Source organism: Globicephala melas, chromosome 5 (genome assembly GCF_963455315.2).
Source record: "Globicephala melas chromosome 5, mGloMel1.2, whole genome shotgun sequence".
NCBI lineage: Eukaryota > Metazoa > Chordata > Mammalia > Artiodactyla > Delphinidae > Globicephala > Globicephala melas.
In genome coordinates, this window is record NC_083318.1 from 59,318,419 (window position 1) to 59,341,323 (window position 22,905).

A 22,905-nucleotide genomic window follows, 5' to 3' on the forward strand; every position below is an offset into this window, starting at 1 on the left:
CTCTGCTTGCATAAACAAGGTTTGTAGAAGTACAAAGGATTCCTTCACTCCTAAAGACCACTTTTCACTTGGGGTAAGCAGCAGGTTTGAACTCAGACCACCCTGTGGCCTTCAGTTGCTTAAACATAAAAGGGCAAGTCAAGTTTTATTGAGTAGATTTGGCTAAGCTTATACTTTCATCCTTTTCCCTAAGCTTTTATCTTCTTTGCAAGGGAAATTTCTCAGCAGCCTTTTCTGCATAATGATATCTGAAATGCTGTCAGCCCTAATCGATCTCGGACTTTTTTGAAGGAGTATCGTATATTACTTAGGAATCAAACTGCATATATTTTCTTTATTTAACATTAAATTTATTTCAGTATAGTAAACGGAATGAACCTAGGCTTCAGAATCCAATAGGCTTGGATCAGAACCCTGAGTTCAATTACCTAATAGTTGAGTGTTCCTGGATAAGTTAGTGAACCCTTTCCTACTAGCCTTATTATTCTCAATCCCCAGCTCACAGATGTGGTAGCCACATCTGCTTGCATACCTGCAATGTATTTAAAGAGTGCCTGACACAATATGTACTGTCAATGAGTATGTCTGCCTTATCCATACTCTGTATACTTCTAAGAACAAAATCAGTCTGATTTTTTTTTAAAAATTATGTTTTTAGTAGAAGACCCTGCTGAGTTTTCCAACCATGCTCCTATGTTTAACTAACATTATGATTTTCCCACTCAGGAAAGAACAGTGTTTTGGACCAATCTGATGAACGAACAATTTTTCTATGGTCCACGAGCTCAGAGTTATTTTTACATTTTTAAAGGTCAGATAAAAAAACAAAAATAATAGTTTGTGACACAGGAAGATGATATGAAATTGAAATTTTGGTGTCCATAAATAAAATTTAATTGGAACTCAAATATGCTCTTATGTTTAGATATTGTGTATGGCTGCCTTAGTGCCACAAAGGCCTGGTGAGTAATTGCAACAGAAACCAGATAGCTTGCAAAGCCTAAAATATATATTACCTGGTCCTCTATAGATAAAGTTTACAGACCTATGATCTGGAATATTGGGTATGATCATGTCAGTATACTAAGAATGACTTCATTAAGTGGATCATTGCTCAAAAAATATCAACCCAGATAGTAAAATTTAATATGGAACCAAACAAAATATTCATATTGACTTTATCGTTGCTTAGTGTTTGTTTGTTTTCTGGGATGTGAATCACAGAGATGGGGGAATAAAGTCCAGCCACATACTTTATTCCAAAGAACTCAATCTGGAGTCAGGAATTTCTAAAGCCCAAATTTTTTTAGTAAACTTTTCTTGCCATTTGTGCAACCCATTGTCCTGCCTAGGAGTCAAGTTTCCTATTTGTAATCAAATCACCACTAGGCCCAGTCATATCTAAATTTCTAAAATTTAAATTAAGTTCTAACTACTCTTTGTCCCTTATCACTCTTAGTATTTTATTTAATAAAATAAAAATTATGTTAATATTTATATAATATTTTTTGAATAGCCTACTCTTGAACTCTTTAAGTTGGCCTTAATGACTTTTAAATTCAGTTGGCCAGAGTTTGCTTTAGGAAATAATAGAAAACGCAGTGCATTAATTTTTTGACACTGTGACTTCCTGGACTATAAAATAATTGAAAAGCACATTCTTTTGTTCTTTGCACTTCAGTTTTCTTTATTATTCTAAATATTTCTAAAGATACTGTACTTTGAGAGCTCTATAAATTTAGTGCCTTTATTTAAATAATAAAATTAGAGAAATGTTGGGGAAAAAAGTAGAGGAAAGGTACACATCATCTTGTATTTTCTTGTGTCCTTGTAACCATTTCATGTTCTTTTCAATTTTTTGATCCCAAAATAAATGTGTTCATGCACCTACACATTCAAATGAAAAGATGGATGAAGGACAAAAGGATTTAGCTCCAAAGAAACAGGACAGTAAAATAAGCTGTTAAAAATTAGGGCAGCATGATAGGCAGGAAACAATTAGGGCACAGCAATTCAGAGATAGGGAGAAGTAGAGGGCAAGGAATAACATAATATGACAAGTGAAGAATGAGCTGGGTCTTTACATTATAAAGGAGGAAGATGGAGCACCTAGATAGGGAAGGAAAATCAAATGAACATCTGCTGACTCCAAATAAGGTGTCAATACTCCAAAGGTGAGATATGAAACTAAACAGGAAAAGCAGTAAAGGGCTCCAGATTGTTTATTAGAAATTAGAGATTCCATGAAAATGAAAGAGATTTATCTGTTACTGTAACCAAGTTTTTAATTGCTTTTGTAAGTTTTTAATAGATTTTAAAAATCCTAATATATTGTCCATGGTGGATTTGATTTTAAAATACCACAATTGAAATGATTCTATTTTACTTAAGTATTATTCAAAAATTCAGATGGTGTCTTATATGACTGAATACTTTAAAACTTTATATAACCCACTGATATTCTGCATCATAATTAAAAATTAAAATATTTATAATGTAATAATAAATTTTTTCATATAAGAAAGTAAAATATAAGGTCCATTTTTGTATTCTTCCAATTTCACTGCTGATTTGTTTCCTAAAACTCATATTTCAAAAATGTCTTGACATAATTAAACAAACAAGCAACAATCACTTTTCTTCCCAAAATAACAAGAACAAGAATAGGAATAAGAATTAGAACAACAACAATAAAAAGAAGGGCCAGATGCGCTAGATAACGTAGGATGTTTTTTAACTGAAATTTTTATCTAAATGATATGAGCACTACACGAGGAACAGTAGTTTGAAGGAATATATATACTCTCAGTGTGAGACAAACATCATTTACCAAAATCTCACTGACTTCATAGCTCTTGAGAAGAAAACCAATAGAAACCAGTAAATGTCATCCCATGCCTAACCTGTATCAGTACTCTGTGCCCCGAATGCTGTTACTTACTTAAAAATAATTTCTGCCTGAATCTTTGTGAGCTCCCAGATGATAACAGTAAGGTAGTGATTTTGCCACTAATTCAGCAAGGATGAAATTTATTTGCTAATATCTAGAGGCATTTTGACAGAGTTTAAATGTGAAAAACTGACTCCAAATATTTAGACTCAATTACCCATGTGTGGAGAGGCACTTTTTAAAAAGAACTAATGACAATCACAAGGATATTACGCAGCTAAGATCAAAGAATAATTTACTGTGATGTGAAAAAAAAATAACAAGATTTTGCAGTATCTCTTGTGGAAATGGAAATTCACTTCTTTTTTGTTATTCAAGGATAAGCCCAGAGGGAAATTCATCAGTTTTATATCCTCAGGTGAATCTATGAAATATATTCTGTAAGTAGTAAAAGTAGGTTTGTCTTCAAAGTTTCTTAACTACCATTTGTATTTATTGTTTAATGAAAGCCCTCCTCCCAACCCTTGCCATGATTCATCCTTTTTAATTCTGTTACGACTTCTCTTTTTGTACTAATTTCTTTGATACAATTTATTCTTAAAATACAATCTTAATTGCTTGCCAGAGGACCAAAAGTCTCAAGACAGTACCAACATTCCATAACAGTTTATAACCATCGGAGAACTATGGTGTTTGCTCTGTACTTAAAATTCCCCATAGACTTAGATGTTCAACTTATTGGAAGCTAATATAGGCAATTTTGCCATGAATCAATAAACTCATACACATATTTACAGAGAAAACAAGGAGATTATGTTGCAAGAAAATTAATTCTATTATTCTCTAGAACTTGAAATAACTGTGCTTTAAATCAAATATTTTGTTTATTATTTACGATCATTCATATTTAGATTACAGGTACCAATGTATAATTTCCTTCAAAAAATAACATAACCTGTCAAAATGATAAATAAGCACTTACATTTTTTCTTAGCTAAATCTTATGCAATCCCTCCCAAGGGTATTTATGTCTTTGCATCCCAGGAGCCCAGCTGTATTCTAAATCAAGTAACAAAGACACCTACACAAACCACCTGTGTGCTACTAAATATCCAGTCTCAACTCTACCCTCTTTTCCTTGCCAAGAAGCTATAGTCCATCTCTTGCTTTGATCAAGATTTTATATTTCTTCTCATTATCATGACCACACATTCCTTTTTGGTCCTAAAATAGGTATCAAAGAACAGATTAAGTAAAATTATGATATACTGATTTCCAATTCAGAATCACCACTTTAGGGAACAAAGACGTTCCATGCAGCTCCCAGGAATAAGGACACAGTGACATGGACCTTCAAGAAACACTATCATTGTCTTTGGTGTCTGATCCTTTAATGATTCCTGGGTTGGGATTTCAGGTCTGATGTCATTCCTTCATTCCTTCATTCAATTGCTTGTTTAAGAAAACTATTTTTAGTGTCCATTATGTGCTAAACACTGCCATGGTAGGGGGCATAATAATAATAATGGCCAACTTTATTGGATGCTTACTATAGTACTGAGTTAAAAGCTTGACACTTATTTGTCATGATATATCTTGCTAAGTTGTCTGAGGTATGTGCTAATGTTATGCCCACTCTAGAGGAGAGCACAGTGAGGGTTAAATAAATTAAACAGCTTACTTCAGCAGGGTTACACAGCTAATCAGGAGCAGAGTACAATTTGAATCCAGGCACTAGAACACCAGAGACTACACTGTTTATAACTTAAAAAAAAAAAAGGATTTCTGGTGTAAGAATTCTCATAATCTAGTGGTAGAGGTGAAGAATTAATCAGATAATGGCACCATAGTTAGACTAGCATAGAGCTATGCATATGTTGTTTTGGTAAAATATAGAAGGTGCAATAGTACATTTAGAGGGAAAATATTTTTTGGATCAGCCACCTAAATTCATTACCATATTGCTTCCAGTGCCTTTAAATAAGTTGTTATGCAAGATAATACATGGAAAAGGTTCAGTGTATCCTATAATTTATATATGTGAAATTATGTTTATTTGTTTTTTTGTCTTTTCCATATCTATCTATATTCATGACTGGCATTTTCCACTAATTAATTAATCTATTCATTTATCATTGTCAGCAAACATTCATTTTTTGTTTGCTTGTTTAAAGAACTTTTGTAGATGCAGGAGATTTAATTTTGAACAATTCAGACAAGATCCCTATTCACACAGTGTTTTTTTTCTGGAATATTTTTGCGGAGATGAATCTTCTCTGATTCTTAGGACATTTTGACGGTAACATGAAACTTCTGGCATTAGAGCATTTTAGACTCTCTGAAGGGTACGTCTAATGCAATGTTGCTATATTCTTCTTTGAGGAAAATTGTTTAAATACTGCAAATTTTAAATTGATAATTTATTATTCTACTCAAAGATACTTCCTTCCAGATATATTTTTAATGATTATGTATTTAAAAATCTATACTGCTCATGCCATATATATAAAATATCTATTGCACTCCAAATACAGGAAGTTATTCGGTCGAAATAAGATTGATAAGTAACTGATGCTTGAATTTAATATATTTCAGACGCTGTAAAGTGATATGCATAGCAACAGAAATAGGCATGGTTTTATCCTCAATGAGCATATAACACAAAATCATATTATCAGCACTGGCAGATAAAAAAGAAAGGGTTAATACCAAGAGACATGTGAAACGCAAACATGAATGGAATACTGCATAGTAGGTACACACATAATATCTGCATATGTGATTGACTGAACATGAAAGTTATACATTGAAAAGGTGAGGGACAAAGACAAACGTGCTGCTGAAATGATATTCAGCCCCAGACACTATCTCATGTGTCATCTTTTGATAGTAAAATTCTGAACATAACCAGGTTAATTAACTTAATGAATACGAGGCCCAATAGTGACTAACACGTTTAATACTCCTATGCCTTTTAGATTCAATCACTCTTAAAAACATATTTGAGTGGCTGCTACAACATACAGCATATTAATATCTGTTCTATATTATGAAGCGTAGAACCTGCTGAATTTTCATCTTTCTAATAATTAGCTACAATACTTCATGATAAATCTTACCTTTATATTATCTCTCCTACATATCTGTTGATAATTGACACATTTATATTTACTCAAAGTGAAAATAAAGCATGTTTAATGGATAAAATGAATGCCGAGAGAAGGAGGATTTAGATTTCAGGTTTCTCTTCTGAGTTAATATACCAAGGATCTTAGTCTGCTTGAGACTCCAAACTTTAGAGCAAGTTTTCTCAACCCTGATAGTACATAGAGAAACTTTAAAAAGATATCTATATACAAGCCCTACCCTTGGCGATTCTGATTCATTTGGCCTGGAAGTAGGGTTCATCATTTTCTTAATGTAAATTTTAACATCTGTGTTATTTCAAAGCTTCCCAAATGTTCTGAATGGCAACCATGTTTAGGAATCACCCATCCAAGTAAGATGTATTGGTTAAGATACTGATGGGAAATAGATGCCACTTTTAAAGAACTAATAGCAAAGATCTTTTACAGGGAAGTGGGCAGAGTTCAAACAACCAGAAGGGATGGGATCAGCAACATCAGGAAGTTGTTAGTTCTCCAAGTTCGTAGGGGCAAGAGGAGGGAGTGATTTTAATAGAACCCAGCAAGCACTATGGCCAGCAGAGAAGGGGCTTCAGGAGAGGAACCTTGGCCATGATTAAATAAAACAGCCATACCAAAAAGTAAGATCATGTGGAGAGGGAAGACTTGGGTGTATATATGACAAGGGAGTGGGATAAACAGCCATTCCCTCACTACTGCTGTTTTGCAATCTCTGGCCAGCACCTCCCTTCAGTAGAATCTGAGCGTTCAAGGACAAGAGAGCTTAAGATTCAGGCCATAGTAGTCAGGTGGATACAGAGAAAGCTCTGAGTACACTAGATGGAAAATAACCAGCACACTGAAGGACTTTCCAATTCAGTATATACATAATTTTTTTAGTTCAATCTTTCTTTTTTTAGTCATGATTCCACATCTTTATTATATCACTTTATTCTTAAGTCCTGGATTTAAATTTGCACAAAATATGCTCTTTGGCTTTATGCAATGTTTTTTAAGTATATAAAATTGAAATTTGAAACATTTATTTTAAAAAATACTGCACTGATTAGTTTAACTCAAAACTGAAAAAATTACTATTATAAATTCTGGGATAATCTCATTAGTAATAGCAATGAAGTTGTAGACACCCCATACCTTAGTCCTGAAAGATATGGTGAGGTTAAAAAATACTTTAAAATATTTTTATATTAAAAGCTTACTGTAGTCACTTAAAAATAACTTGGTAATAAGTATATTACCAAAAGGTTATAAAAGCATTTATTGCACATTATTTAATTGACCCCCCAAACAGTTTTGTCAGTTAGCTTTTAAAATCATTTGAATTCCAATTAAAAATGAGAAATCTAAAGCTAAGAATTATTACAGACACTTGAGTTGTTTTTAGACTGTTTTGTTGGCTTTAGTTTATAATATAATATTTGTGAATGATTTTGCATCCCTTTCAGATGGGTTGGACTATATTTTTCTGCAGAGCATCATATAATTGATGAGGAATTCAACCCCTCAAAAATTCCTAACAAATGATAGTTTCAATAAAATAATTTGTACTGATTGCCTGTGGGCAAGACGCATTGTTAAGTATATAAAGTGATGATATACAAAAACAAAGAACTGATGTTCCCCAGGTCAACTTTTTGAGGTAGAATAGGTTAAAATACATACCAGATAAGAGGCTAATAAATAGTTATTTCTGTGGCTCTAGCTCTGCTCTCAAAATTCAAACCTTCCAGATCTATAAAAAATCCCTTTGTATTGCTAAAAACTTAGGAGACCTGGGGATTTCTTGCAAATGGCCATTTTCTCCATATTCCCTCTGGTTTCCTGGCTTTGAGATTCTGGTTAGGCGCCATGATAGTTTTTCATCTATTTTATCATATCATCTAGTGTGATCCCCTGCTAAAAAAAAACAAAACCAAGGGCTTCCCTGGTGGTGCAGTGGTTGAGAGTCCGCCTGCCGATGCAGGGGACACGGGTTCGTGCCCCAGTCCGGGAAGATCCCACATGCCGCAGAGCGGCTGGGCCCGTGAGCCATGGCTGCTGGGCCTGCGCATCCGGAGTCTGTGCTCCGCAACGGGAGAGGCCACAACAGTGAGAGGCCCGCGTACCAAAAAAAAAAAAAAAAAAAAAAAAAAAAAATCAAAACACCAACATTGTGGGACAATCATCCTTTTCTTTTTCCTAAGTCCCTTTTAATTACTTTCCATCTTGGTGATTATTTCAGTCACAGTGACCTCTTTGAAATATGCCTGGTATACTCAAGCCTCGGGCCTTTGCACTGTGTTTTTTCTTGATTCAAAAGACCTTCACTCATAGAAACAAATGGCTCACTCTGTCATCTTCACAGATTATATCACATCGTCAGCAAGGTCTACTCTGAGTAATTACAAACCTGTCTTCTTGACCAGCAGGCTCCACCCATTCACCTTATCTATTTGTTTGTCTCATTGAAAGTACTGACTTCTAACAATGATATATTTTATTTCTTCTAGTATTTTTATTTTGTATCTCTCTCTATTACAATAGTCCCATGAGGGCAGGAATCATTGTCTCCCAGTGTTTGTTCACTGTTGTAGCCCCAGAACCTAGCCCACTGTAAGCACTATAAATGTTTGTTGAATGAAACAGACATATCCACCATGACAGCACAATATTCTCACACTCAGTATAATTTACTTGATTTAGAAATAAATGAAAGCAATTTCTGTAACTGATTTATAAATGAATGTTAAAAGAATAGCTATCACAACTTGTGGGATACAGCTGAAGCATTATGTATAGGGAGCTTTTAACGCTAAATGATCAATTTTCAGAGAAGGCAGCATCAAGATAATTAGCGAAACATATGAGCTACAAAGTTCAAATACTTAAGGCAAAATATGCTGACAGAAAGCCAAAAGAAAAAATAATAAAAATTAAGTGAAAATTCATTTATTTCATAAAAGAAATGATATAGGCAATTTTGTCTAAGTGATTAAGGGAAAAAAGAGAGAAGACAAACATACAATTTTTATAAAAAGGGATATGACAATCAATGCTACCAAAATTAAATAGAAAAGTGCATATTGTGAATAATTATAGGCAATATATTAAAAAATGTAAATAAACTAGATGGAAAATTACGATAAATTTACAACTTAACAAACTGACATACCGAGAATTGTAGAATCTGAACAAGCTTATAGTAATTAAACAAATAGAATTAGTAGTTAAAAACTTTTTACCAAGAAAATATCAGGCTCCTAGAAGGATTTACAGGCATATTTCATCAAACATTTAAGGAAATGTTAACTCCACTTGTACACAAACTCTTACAAAGGAAAGTACCACACCTTCCTAAGATAGCCTCAATGAGACTAGTACACATGGTATCAAAACCATTAAAGGACATTATGGGAAAGAAATATTTAAAATTAAATTTACTGATAATCACAGATGTCAAAATCCTTAACAAGTTATTTAACCAAATCTCACAGTTTATACACAGAAGAGAATACATCTCAGCCATATAGATTTTCTCCAAGTATGTAGTAGAATTTCAGCACTAGAAAATCTGTTATTGAAATCACTACATTATCTTTAATTTTATTATATATGGGATTAAAATGTTTTGATAAAATTCAACAACCTATCTTAATAGCAACTATGAATAAAGACTAATCAAATAAAGTACATCTAAAAAATCTCTACCTAATTACATAATAATGGGAATGTCAAAAGCACTTTCTTAAGATTTTGAAAAAGATAATGACATTATTTATGTTTTTATGTTTTTTTAGGGCTATTTATGTTTTTTCTAGGGCTATGGTTAGTACATTGTAATGGAATAAAAAATGTTAATAATTGAAAAAATATGTAAATAAACATTCATTATTTGCATTTGATAAAATTGTCTACATAGAGTGTCCATAGACAGATGAATCGATAAAGATGTGGCACATATATACAATGGAATATTACTTAGCCATAAAAAGAAATGAAACTGAGTTATTTGTAGTGAGGTGAATGGACCTAGAGTCTGTCATACAGAGTGAAGTAAGTCAGAAAGAGAAAAACAAATACCATATGCTAACACATATATATGGAATCTAAAAAACAAAAAAGGTTCTGAAGAACCTAGGAGCAGGACAAGAATAAAGATGCAGATGTAGAAAACGGACTTGAGGACACGGGGAGGGGGAAGGGTAAGCTGGGATGAAGTGAGAGAGTGGCATGGACATATATACACTACCAAACGTAAAATACATAGCTAGTGAGAAGCAGCCACATAGCACAGGGAGATCAGCTCAGTGCTTTGTGTCCACCTAGAGGGGTGGGATAGGGAGGGTGGGAGGGAGACGCAAGAGGGAGGGGATATGGGGATATATGTATCTGTATAGCTGATTCACTTTGTTATAAAGCAGAAACTAACACACCATTGTAAAGCAATTATACTCCAATAAAGATGTTAAAAAGAAAAGAAAATTAAATGTTTAAAAACTTAAAAAAACTGGAACTAATTTAAAAAATTAAAAATAAATTTTAAAAATCTGGAAATAATAAATTTGTTTAGCAATACTGCTGAATACAAAATTTATAATTAAAATTGAGTTGATTTGCAATTCTATATGCCAGCAATAAGTAGTAAGTAAAGTTTAAAGAATACCATTTGAGAGCTTCCCTGGTGGCTCAGTAGTTGAGGGTCTGCTTGCCGATGCAGGGGACACGGGTTCTTGCCCCGGTCCCGGAGGATCCCACATGCCGCGGAGCAGCTAGGCCCGTGAGCCATGGCCGCTGAGCCTGTGCGTCCGGAGCCTGTGCTCCACAGCGGGAGAGGCCACAACAGTGAGAGGCCCACGTACCGCAAAAAAAAAAAAAAAAAAAAAATTGAAAAACATATTTAGATAGATACATACCTACATACATTGTGTGTGTGTGTGTGTGTGTGTGTGTGTGTGTGTGGAGGGGTATATTTTAGGATATATATCTAAATCTAAAAAAAAAATGTCATTAAATATGTATAAAAAATTGTAATTCAATACATGCAAGACTATTATGGAGAATACGGTGATTGAAATATAAGCAAATGCAGAAATATACCATGTCTGGATTAGAAGTCTCAGTATTACTAAATGTCTGTTTTGTGAAAACAATCTTTAAATTCATTCTAATTTTGGAACATTCATCGCATTTCGTTTGTCTATTTGTCTATCCTGAGAAAAGACTATTCTTCTATATAAAATTTAGATTTAGTTTTTCTGTTTCTTTAATAATTCCTTTCTGGAGTAAGGAAGAATTGCTTCAATAAGACACACAGAACAAATGATGAAAGGAATAATTGATTTATTAAAATAAGATCTTAAGTTGATCAAAAGTCAAGCCACATACTGGGAGAAGGGGAAATATATTTGTACCTGATTAGTATACCAAATATACTATACCAAATATATAGTATACCAAATATATGTGGAAATTATTTTAAAAAATAAAATATACAATAAGAAAAAAATGACAATAATTAATATAACATTTCTCAGGAGAGAAAAAAGTGGTCCATTAATATTTAAAAATTCACTCAAGCTTATTAATAATCAGAAAATGCAAACTAAATTTACAATGAGAAATCCATTTCACACCTGTAGTCAAGTAAACAGTATAATTTCCAACAATTTCTGAACCTGTATAGGTTGTAGAGTAATCCACATTTTGGCACTAACTAGTAACTTTGAATCTTATAATCTAATAATTACATTCTTTGGTTGTTTCTTCACTGTGTAACAGGGGATAGTAAACTTATTCAGGAAAATGTGAAACAAATCCAAATGTTTATGGACAGTAAAATGGATAAACATACTGTATGCACATGTATAATAAAATATAGTGGGTAAAATAAATAAATGGTATTTATATGCATTAATATTAATGAATCTCTTTTTTTAATGAATCTCTTAAATGTGAAAAAGAGTCACAGAATACATATATGTATAATATTATGTAATACATAATATATATAGTAGTTTCCATTTACAAAAAGAGTAAAATTAAACAGTTTATATAGAATGGATTCATAAGTGATAACATCCAAACACTGAAAGGGAAAAATTAATAACATTCAGTACATTTGTCTTCTTTGGAAGGAGAAAGCACATGTAATCAAGGAGGGTCACGCAGAAGGAAAGAAGTACTGGCATTGTTCAGTACAGAGGTGTTTATTTACTATTTTTCTTTAAACATATTCTCTTTTAATATATATTTCACCATAATTATAAAAGAGATATGCTTTCCAAAGAGTGGAAGCAAAGCTCTTTCAAAATGCATGGACTTTCCCTTCATTGAAGTTTCTGGGAATCCAGCGGTCTGGGGCTTACTGTGACATCCTTCCAAAATGAAAGTAATGAAAGTTTTCTAAACTTTGAATCCAGTGTACTGGGCAAAATGTAAAAACATGTTGGGCCTTCGGGATTTTAAAAGAAATAGTTTGGCACATTTAGAAATCACTTCCCCACCCTATTTATTGTAGAAAACTGTAAGGCTGCCTGGTTTAAGCGATCTCAGAGTTGAGAAAGAGTCTCCACTGTCCTGTCTGCATAAAAAACAGCTCTATTGCTTGACATTTGAATCAACAAGTGGAAAATTCAGATTCTCTCTGGAGGAAGTAGCAAGGTTTAATTGGAGAATTACACAGAAGACCACTGTAGTTTTGGAGCACAAACATGCCCTTTTTCTCAAATAACTATTTTCTCTTTGAGGATCACAGTCTCCCTCTTTGATTGATCTCCACAGGGCCTTAAAGTCTAAGCTGCTTTTCAAAAACTGCATTTCTTTGGACGTTTCAAACAATAAAGGTATTTGTGGCTAGCAATATATCATTACCAAGTAGAACTGGCATACTAGTTACATAGAGGGAAAGGCTCCCAGAACTCCTGAATACACGAATACTTGCCTGAGCTGACAACTGATCGTTCCAGTATCTTACTTCTGCTGTATTGCCACCTTCCTTTCAGCTGACATGCACAGCTTTAAAATTTCAAACTTAGTTGGCTCTGCAAGATATACTGTCACCCACCAAAACTGCTGCAGTAGACAGCTCCCTCAGATGTAGTCTGAAGGAGAGAGAGAAAAGGATATCTTTCCAATTGCTAAAACTTTAAGTATTGTATGCCTGTTCTCTTTGCCTGGAAGGAGAGACAAGAGGTGTGGATATATGTCAGTATGTGAAGAGTGACTAATCATTTGGCTGGATGATCAGGGATTTCCATATTTAAAAAATGGAAGCTAGGTGACAAGGAGTTCTACAGATCATACTTTGTAATAGAGTATTCTAAAAAGGTCTACTACTGTGAGAATATTTTTTAGTATTTTTGTTTCCAGTTGCACGCTCATTTAAAGATTGCAGGGAAGAAGTTGGAAAATAAAATAGAAGTCATTCAGCCTCTTTCTACAACAATATTCTTGGAAAAAAACAAAAGCAGCCATGAAATCACAGAGGGGTTTATTCTGGGGTATCTCACCAAGGCTGAATTGGCTAAGTGATGCATAAACCTTTAGAATTCACTTAAATGCTTTCAGGAAAGCAAGCAATGGAAAGAAGGCTGGAAGGAATGAAGGGAGGGAGGAAGAGAGAGAGAGAAAGAAGGAAGAAAAGAAGAAAGTAAGGAAAGAGGAAGGAAGGAAGGGAGGAAGGGAGGGAGGGAAAGAAGGAGGGAAGGGGGAAGGGAGGAAACATAAACAAACACGTGCAAAAATAAAACAACAAAACCCCAAAGCAAACTGCTGTTAGATACAAGATTGAAAGTAGATCTCTGGCAACAAACTAGGTTTCAGGACATGCCACTTTCACTCAAGTTACTAGAGCCTGGAGAAATTTTTAAAACTCAAAGCATAAAAAAAAATCTGGGAGAGAAAGATAACCTGGCTTACACATGTGGATTCTCAGGAAACTGCTCCACCCATTAAATCCTAAAATACCTGAGTACTTAGTTAATTGTCAGGTGCTTCAGTTCTCACAGAGTTACTAAGAACAACTTTTGAATTCCTTGGGCTAAGAGACAGAGGATGTCAGTTGAGTTGGCACACAAAATTAAACATCTTAACTACTATATTGTCAACTTAGCTTCTGATTATTTTCCAGAGTTCACTGACCCACTTCACTTCCAGATGGCTAGCGACATGTGATGTGCAGAAGGGAGAAGGCTAGGTTGAGGAAAGATTAATGCTGGGTTGGCTTAAATTGCTTAAATTCACAGATTTGATTTTTTTGATTTGTTTATACGTAATAACGTGTTAGCAAAATTGCTCAAATAACATAATTATTTATCTCATTTGAGTATGGTATGAAAATAATATATAAACAGTAGGTAGTATTATAGGCATTTATTTCATAGCATTGCATTTTAGTTATAAACGTTTACTTTATTTGTATTGCAATTATGATATTTATTTTGGGAGAAAACACTTTACTGTGGCGGGTGGATTAAAACAATGGCCACAATACTTCCTCGCATCCCTGTACGCACACCCCTTGGCAAAGTGAGTTTACAGTTCCTTCTATCAAGATCTGGATTCTATTTTCTCACCCCTTGAATGTAGCCTAGTCAGATGGCTTGCTTTATTGAATAGGACTTTGGCAAACATGATGCTGGCATAAGATTCAAATGTTCTTGAGCATTCGGGCTTGCCCTCTCTTGCTGTGGTAAACATAAGACCATCACTCTGTGAACAAATTACTAGCCATTTAAAATACACAGTTCAGTGACATTTAATACATTCACAGTGTTGTAAAACCACCACCTCTATGTAGGTTGTGTAGGAAATATTTCCATCACCTCCAAAGAAAAACCCATACCTTTTAAGTTCCTCATCGACCACCCCCGCCCGCCCCCTGCCCCAGCCCCTGGCAACACTAATCTGCTTTCTTTTTTAAATTTTTTTTTAAATTTTTTATTTTACTTATTTATTTATTTTGCGGTACGTGGGCCTCTCACTGCTGTGGCCTTTCCCGCTGCGGAGCACAGGCTCCGGACGCGCAGGCTCAGCGGCCATGGCTCACGGGCCCAGGCGCTCCACGGCATGTGGGATCTTCCCGGACCAGGGCACGAACCCGCGTCCCCTGCATCGGCAGGTGGACTGTCAACCACTGCGCCACCAGGGAAGCCCACTAATCTGCTTTCTGTCTCTATCTATGGCTTTACCTATTTTGGATATTTATATAAATGCAATAACACAATATGTGACCTTTTATGTGTGGCTTTTTTTGAGATTAGCAAAATATTTCTGAGGTTCATGTACATTGTTGCATGTATCAGCACTTCATTCTTTTTATGCTGAATAATATTACATTGGATGTATATACCACATGATCTTTATCCACTCATCTGTAGATGAAGATCTGGATTGTTTTCACCTTTTGGCTAAAGCAAATAGTGCCTCCATGAACATTCATGTACAAGTATTTGTTTGACTACCTGTCTTTAATTCTTTTGGTATATAAGCTAAGAGTGGAATTGCAGGGTTAGATGGTAATACTGCATTTAATTTTTTTGAGAAACTGCTAAAAACTGTTTCAACAGTGCCAGCAGTAATGTTTCATTTCTATTATTATTATTATTATAGCTACTCTTGTGGATGTGAAGTGGTATCTCCCTGTCATTTTGATTTGCATTTCACTAATGACAAATAATACTGAGAATCTTTTCATGTTCTTGTTGACTCTTTGTATATCTTTAAAAAAAAATGTCTATACAAGTCCTCTGCCTATTTTTTCCAGTTTTATAGAGAAACAATTGACATATATTACTGTGTAAGTTTAAGTCATATAGCATGATAGTTTGATTTACATATACTGTGAAAGGATTACCACAATAGGTTCAGCTAACATCCATCTTCTCATATAGATACAACAAAAAGAAAAGAAAGAAAAGAGAAAAAATGTTTCCCCTGGTGATGAGAAGTCTTAGAAATTACTCTCTTAACAGCTTTCCTATGCATCGTACGTCAGTGTTAGCTATAGTTGTCACATTATTCATTATATACCTAGTCCTTATGTATCTTATAACTGGAATTTTCACTTTTTGACCAACTTCATCTTTTTTTTCTCAGAAAAAAAAAAACACCCATATTTATTTAGTTAAACATTTCCCCTGACCTAAAGAGAAAGATGTCAAAAACAAACAAACAAACACCTAGGACATATACATAAGCATGTAGCCCCACCTCCACCCTGGAACCCAGATAACCTACAAGCAAAAATAAGGGCGAAGTTCCATTCCAGAGATAAAATTGTCTTTGCTTCTGGAAGATATTTCCATATCCCCTTCCTCTCTCTTCTTCCCATAGCCACTTGGGCCTTCAGAATAGCAGTTTTTCCCTGGCCAGCCCCAGAGCCTTGGTTTGTATTTTTCATGTTCTTTAACATGGGTGCATTTTTCAGCATGTCAGGCAAAATCGGAAGGCAGATTTTGCTGCCATGGATGTACACCTGCTCCAGCTGTGCCACTAGGCTGTCTTTGGACTGTGATGTTGGACAGCTACCTGTCCATGCTGTGCTTCACCTCAATGAGCTTACCTTTATACACCTTGCTGGTGTTTGTCTCACCTGTCCTGACGTGGCCCTCGGCCCCGTGTAGGGCTTTAAATGGCACAACGATAGACATCTTGGTGGGAAGAGAGTTGACCTACAGTTTTTTGATTGGCTTATTTGTCTTCTTTCGTTGAGATCTAAGAACTCTTTATATATTTTGGACACTAAGCCCTGTTAAAATATTTGATTTGCAAGTATTTTCTGCCAACCTGTATATTGTCTCTTCCCTCTCTTGGGACAGCTAGAATTCTCATACATTGCTGTTTGGAAGGCAAAGCTGTATAGCCATTTTGAAAGTAGATTGGCAGAGTCTTTTCCTGTTAAACAATTATTTATTATATAACTCTGCATTTTCACTCTTAGGACATTTTCCAAGAGAAAAGAAAACTTATTTCAACACAAAGACTTTTATGTGAATGCTCATAGAAGCACTATTTATAATTGTTAAGAACTAGATTTAATGCAATATTCATCAAATAGTGACTGGATAAACAAAACAAGTTGTGCTCTATGCATATTAAATATCAAGGACACATAAATATAATTATCTATATACTATTGACTCACTGTGTTTGACCCACTTAATTTCAAGAAGTATTTATGTGGACTGAGACTACTCTTGCAATGTAAGTAGGACTTAATTTCAAAATCATATTTTTAAAATTTATATTTCATAAATCATTTTTATTAAATAATAAATGTTCCACTATTCATTATTTGATATTTTACTTATATTTTATACTTTTCTGGGAAGTTTAATGACATAGTAAAATAATTACAGAGAAATGAAGCAAATACAGTATAATTTATTTTATCTTAAGCTTATTCCCTGAAAAAACAAAGTGGTTTGATGCATTTTAAGCATGTCAAAAGCAGACAGACTAGTATCAAAAAATGCCTAAAATCTTAAAAAGAAAATTTTTTGCCATACTGTCATTTATGTAGTTGTAAATTTATTACTTTAACTTTTTGATTTCTGATAATATGTTTCAAAGAAAACATTTTAATGACAAATTATTAGCTACAAAATCAGCATTTTCAAACTGTCATTGACAGGAAAATGATAAAGACAATCATAATACTTTTATAAGGGGAAAATCCATTTGTGAGTCAATCAGAAAATTAAATAAGAAAATATTTATGGTAATGGCTCATTCACCTGCAGTAGTTATATTAGGTTACAGTTCCCTTTATGAAAAATATTTTCCGGGACAAAAATCACTTAAACATATTTTAAATGAAACTAATTTAATAATAATAGCAAATACTTCTATATTTTTTACTAAATTTCACACACTATTGTATTTGCTTTATATATATTAACTCAATCCATACAACCCTATGTCAAGAGTACTATTATTGTTCCTATTTTAGAAGTAAGAAAATTGAGGTGTAAAAACACAATTTGCAGATACTTATCCAAAGAATACATGATGCAGCTTAGACTCAAATTTAGGGGTCTAATTCAAAGACCTTTTTTTTTAAAAGAAAGAATTATGCTGTGCTGCCTCTCTTAAGATTAAAATGTTAACTTTAATGCAACAAACTTTAACTTTAATGCAACAAACAATATAGCTATGCTTCCAGAATTATGTCTGTGAGGAAATTCCACTTGCAGAAGAAATGCTTCTTGGGTCATCACTTGTTTTACAAATGAAGAGGAGGTTGCCAAGGTCATGCCCTCTCTTAAAATATGAGCTTGAACTACTGCAGTGGGAGCCAAGTTTAGTTCAGAAGAGCTCCCCTGAAGTGAGCTGCCAAGAGTAGTACTAGCCTAGGGGTAAAGCCTGGGGCCAGAAGCAAGGTGAAGAATTCTATCTGAGCACATCAACCTGAAGTTAGGGACCACAAGTCAAAGTGACTCAAGAAAAATGAAAAACCTGAAAGATTCTATAACTATTAAAAAATTCCATTACTCTAGGAGATGGCTCATAAAGGATATTGCTGCGATTTATGTCAAAGAGTGTTCTACCTATGTTTTCCTCTGAGAGTTTTATAGTGTCTGGTCTTACATTTAGGTCTTTAACCCATTTGGAGTTTATTTTTGTGTATGGTGTTAGAGAATGTTTTAATTTCACTCTTTTATTTGTAGCTGTCCAGTTTTCCCAGCACCATTTATTTAAGAGACTGTCTTTCCTCCATTGTATAGTCTTGTTTCCTTTGTCATAGATTGACCATAGGTGCGTGGGCTTATTCCTGGGCTTTCTATCCTGTTCCATTGATCTATATTTCTGTTTTTGTGCCAGTACCATACATTTCATGACTGTAGCTTTGTAGCATCAGCCACTATGGAGAACAGTATGCAGGTTCCTTAAAAAACTAAAAATAGAACTACCATATGATCCAGCAATCCCACTCTTGGGCATATATCTGGAGATAAACATGGTTCAAAAGGATACATGTACCCCAGTGTTCATTGTAGTGCTGCTTACCATAGCCAAGACATGGAAGCAACCTAAATGTCCATCAATGGATGAATGGATAAAGAAGATGTGGTACATATATACAATGGAATATTAGTCATTAAAAAGAATGAACTAATGCCATTTGCAGCAACATGGATGGACCTGGAGATTATCATACTAAGTGAAGTAAGTCAGACAAAGACAAGTATCATATGATATTGCTTACATGCAGAATCTTTAAAAAAATGATACAAATGAACTTATTGACAAAACAGAAACAGACTCACAGACTTAGAGAATGATCTTATGGTTACCAGGGGGAAGAGTCGGGGGGAGGGATAAATTGGGAGTTTGGGAGTGACATGTACACACTACTATATAAAAAATAGGTAGCCAACAAGGACCTACTGTATAGCACACAGAACTCTGCTCAATATTCTGTAATAACATAAATAGGAAAATAATTTGAAAAAGAATAAATACATGTATATGTAAAAAAAAATTTTTTTAAACGGTTATAAGAGAAAAAAGTTCCAGTACAAATATAATCTGTGTTTCTAAAACAGTAGCCCACAATTCAAATATTGGAATTTTAAATTACATTAGTAACAATGGCAGTGAAATTAAAATTATTGAGAATAAATCTGAAAACATACATGTAAGACATCTGTGCAGAAATCTGTAAAACTGTTGAAAACTTTGAACAAGGACTAAATTAATGGAGAAATATCCCATGTTCATTCATAGGAAATATCAGTATCATACAGGTATCTGTTATTTTCAAATTGATCTATAGATTTATTATAATTTCAAACAAAATTTCAATAGGGTTGTATGATAAATGTGACAAGCTGAAACTAATAATGAATGAGGAGAGCCAACTTTTCCAGTATGCAATGTAAGCACAAGGATAGAAAACAAATGACCACGAGAAAACTGTAGAGAACCCAGGGACTTACCCCTAGATATTTGAAAATGCTATATATATGACAATGATGAAATCAAAAACTTGTGGAGGAAAACAGAGTATTAAATAAATGAAACAGAAAATTATGTTCATAAGTAAGATAAAAAAAAGTGATGCTTATACCTTACAAAACAATGGATCTCAGATAGATTAAATAGGAAAATATATTTTTTTAAATTTTTAACTAAAAGGGCATTAATATTTCAGCACTGAAGGAGGAAAATGTTTCTTAAGCAAACTCTCAAAATGACTATTTGTAAAGAAAAAATTGATACATTTCACAATATAAAAATTTAAAACGTGTCAATTAAAAAAAAACCCACTGTAACAGAACTAAAAAGACAAGTCTCTTGGTTGAAGGCAATAGGACTATAAAGAGCTGAGGATGGATTAGTATACAGATTCATTTTTTTAAATTAAAATTTAAAGTAACAAAAATAATGTAATGAGATGTGCAGAAATTTCCCATAAGTCTAAGTACATATGGACAACTAATACAGAGAAGTATACTCTGTTTCATAAAAATCAGGAAAAGACAAATTAAGGACAAAATAAGAAAGTATAAATTAAGGACAAAATGAGAAACTACATTTTACTAAACAGTTGGCAGAAATATGGGCTGGGATGTGGGTCATATGGAACTACCTGCTGATGGCAGCGTACGTTGATAAAACAAAGTTGGAAAGCCTTTGGTTTTGTCTTGTAGGATTGAACATAAAATCCTCTATCTTCTAGCCATTCCTATTAGTATAATCTCTGGAGAAACTTTTGAACTTGGGTGCAGGAATGTACAAGAACATTCATAGAAATTTTATTTTTAAATATTTTTTAAAATAGGCACAAATTGTCTACCTGCATGACAATGGATAATAAGTTGTGATAAGGTCACCATAGTCTGTAGTAGTGTAAATGAATGAATTACAACTATACACAGCAACATGGATAAATTTTAAAAATCACAATGTTGGAAGTCTCAGGATACTACCTGTAGGGTGATGTTTTTATGAAATTCAAAAATAAGCAAAACTAAATTGTATGTTTTATAACTTGTATATTTTACATCTATTGTTCACTCTATTAAATATTACTGTGAAAGGATAAAACAATGTATTTTTACTTACATTTTATTTATTTATTTATTTATTTATTCTTTTCTACTGTCTTTTTAAAAAATTTTATTGGAGTATAGTTGATTTACAATGTTGTGTTAGTTTCAGGTGCACAGCAAAGTGATTCAGTTTTACATAAACATATATTCATTCTTTTTTAGATTACTTTCTCATACTGGTTATCAGAGAATATTGAGTAGAGTTCCCTGTGCTATACAGTAAGTCCTTGTTGATTATCTATCTTATATGTAGTAGTGTGTGTATGTTCATACACATACTTACATCTTACTTAAAAAGTGAATCCAGAAAGTGTTCGCTCATTTCAAATCTGACCACTCTCCACTACAACTCTTTTCACCACTGACTCTCCACTTTAGTTGAGCATTTCTACATTATATCCTCTAAAGCTAATCTGATTATTTTTCTTTTATGATAGTAATTAATGTTTATCCTTTTAGACTGAATTAAGACTTTTTTTTAGTTATAACATGCTTCAGTTAAAAAACATATCTAAATTTTTGTGGCTAAAATATAATGATAATATACTTTATCTGATTTTAATTTCTAAAACAAATATTTAAGGTAGTTATGTGGATTATTCTAAACTAATTTATGCACATGTAAATAAAAATAAAACTCAACTAGCTTAAAGGGAATAAAAGGAATCTATTGTTTCAGCTCTGAATACCTCTGGGTTATCATTTTTAGGTAAGTTTATCCATATGGTGTGTGGGATCTCCATAAACAGATCCAAAACTACATGGTCATTACATCTGTTATTGTGGAAATAAAGACAAAAAAAGACTGCCATGTTCTTTGCAATCTGCATGCTCATGGTTAAAACAGTTTTCCTTGCATTTAGCGGTCTCAGAACCGCCTTTGATTTTTTTTTCTTTTTCTGTGGATAGGGCTTGGTTGGTGGGAGCTGAGCATATGTCTAGCCAAGGAGGAGTGAGTGGTGTCCTCATAGGTAATTTCAAGAAATAGATGTCTTTGCTCTATCCTCACGGATACATCAAACGTCATGAGAGTCTCTGGCCCGAGCAGGACATAGTTGAAACATAAAAAGCAATTTCTTTAGAGGTATGGGAACGGAGCAAGATTCTTTGTAGATATGAGTGCATAAGATGAAGTAAGAACATAAAAAGAGCAGTAGAATGTACCCTTTCAAGGAAAGTGAAATAGAAGAGAAATAACGAGTTAAGTTTAGAGTGGAATGTGGGGTTAAAAACATTGAAAAACAGAGGGGGCACTCCAGAGTTCATTTTGGAAACAATCTGTTTCTTGAGCTATCAAACTGCCAAGTTTTGTGGCTGTATCCAGTGTTTCTTAGTCAGAAGGTAGGAGAGAGAACTGGATACAGAATTCATTTAGGTTTGGGTCAGCAAGGTGTGTTTCAAACAACAACAACAACAAACCCCCAACAAATCAACAAAGCAATGGATTTGAGCATTTTGTCCAGAGAGGTCAAATTTATGGATTTCAGGTTCTTGGGGTTTAGGTACTCCACAAAGAAAGAAAGTAAAAATTGAGATACTGAAAGACAATATGAAATTTAAGAGATGTTATAGTGATTATACAAGATGAGTATTCTAGGATAGACATTTCTTTTCTCATTTAATTACTAGGTCAAGGTAAAAGGGTCATAGGTGAATGGCATGATGCTCAAAGGAGGACGATGTGATGAGTAATTAATTGCAAAATGGTGGAAAGATAATCAGTTAGTATATGAGGGAGATTCCTCATCTTTGCAGATACCATCCCACCAATGGCAATATTTGTCATCTATATATTGTAACTCTCAACTAATTTTCTTAGCCCAGATTTTTCTCC

General features: G+C 33.8%; 1 pseudogene; it reads right to left on the minus strand.

Moving 5' to 3' along the window:
- Positions 1 to 16,664, minus strand: part of LOC115865926 (small nuclear ribonucleoprotein Sm D3 pseudogene) — a 33,902-nt pseudogene extending 17,238 nt beyond the window's left edge.
- Between the last annotated feature and the right edge of the window lie 6,241 nt (positions 16,665 to 22,905).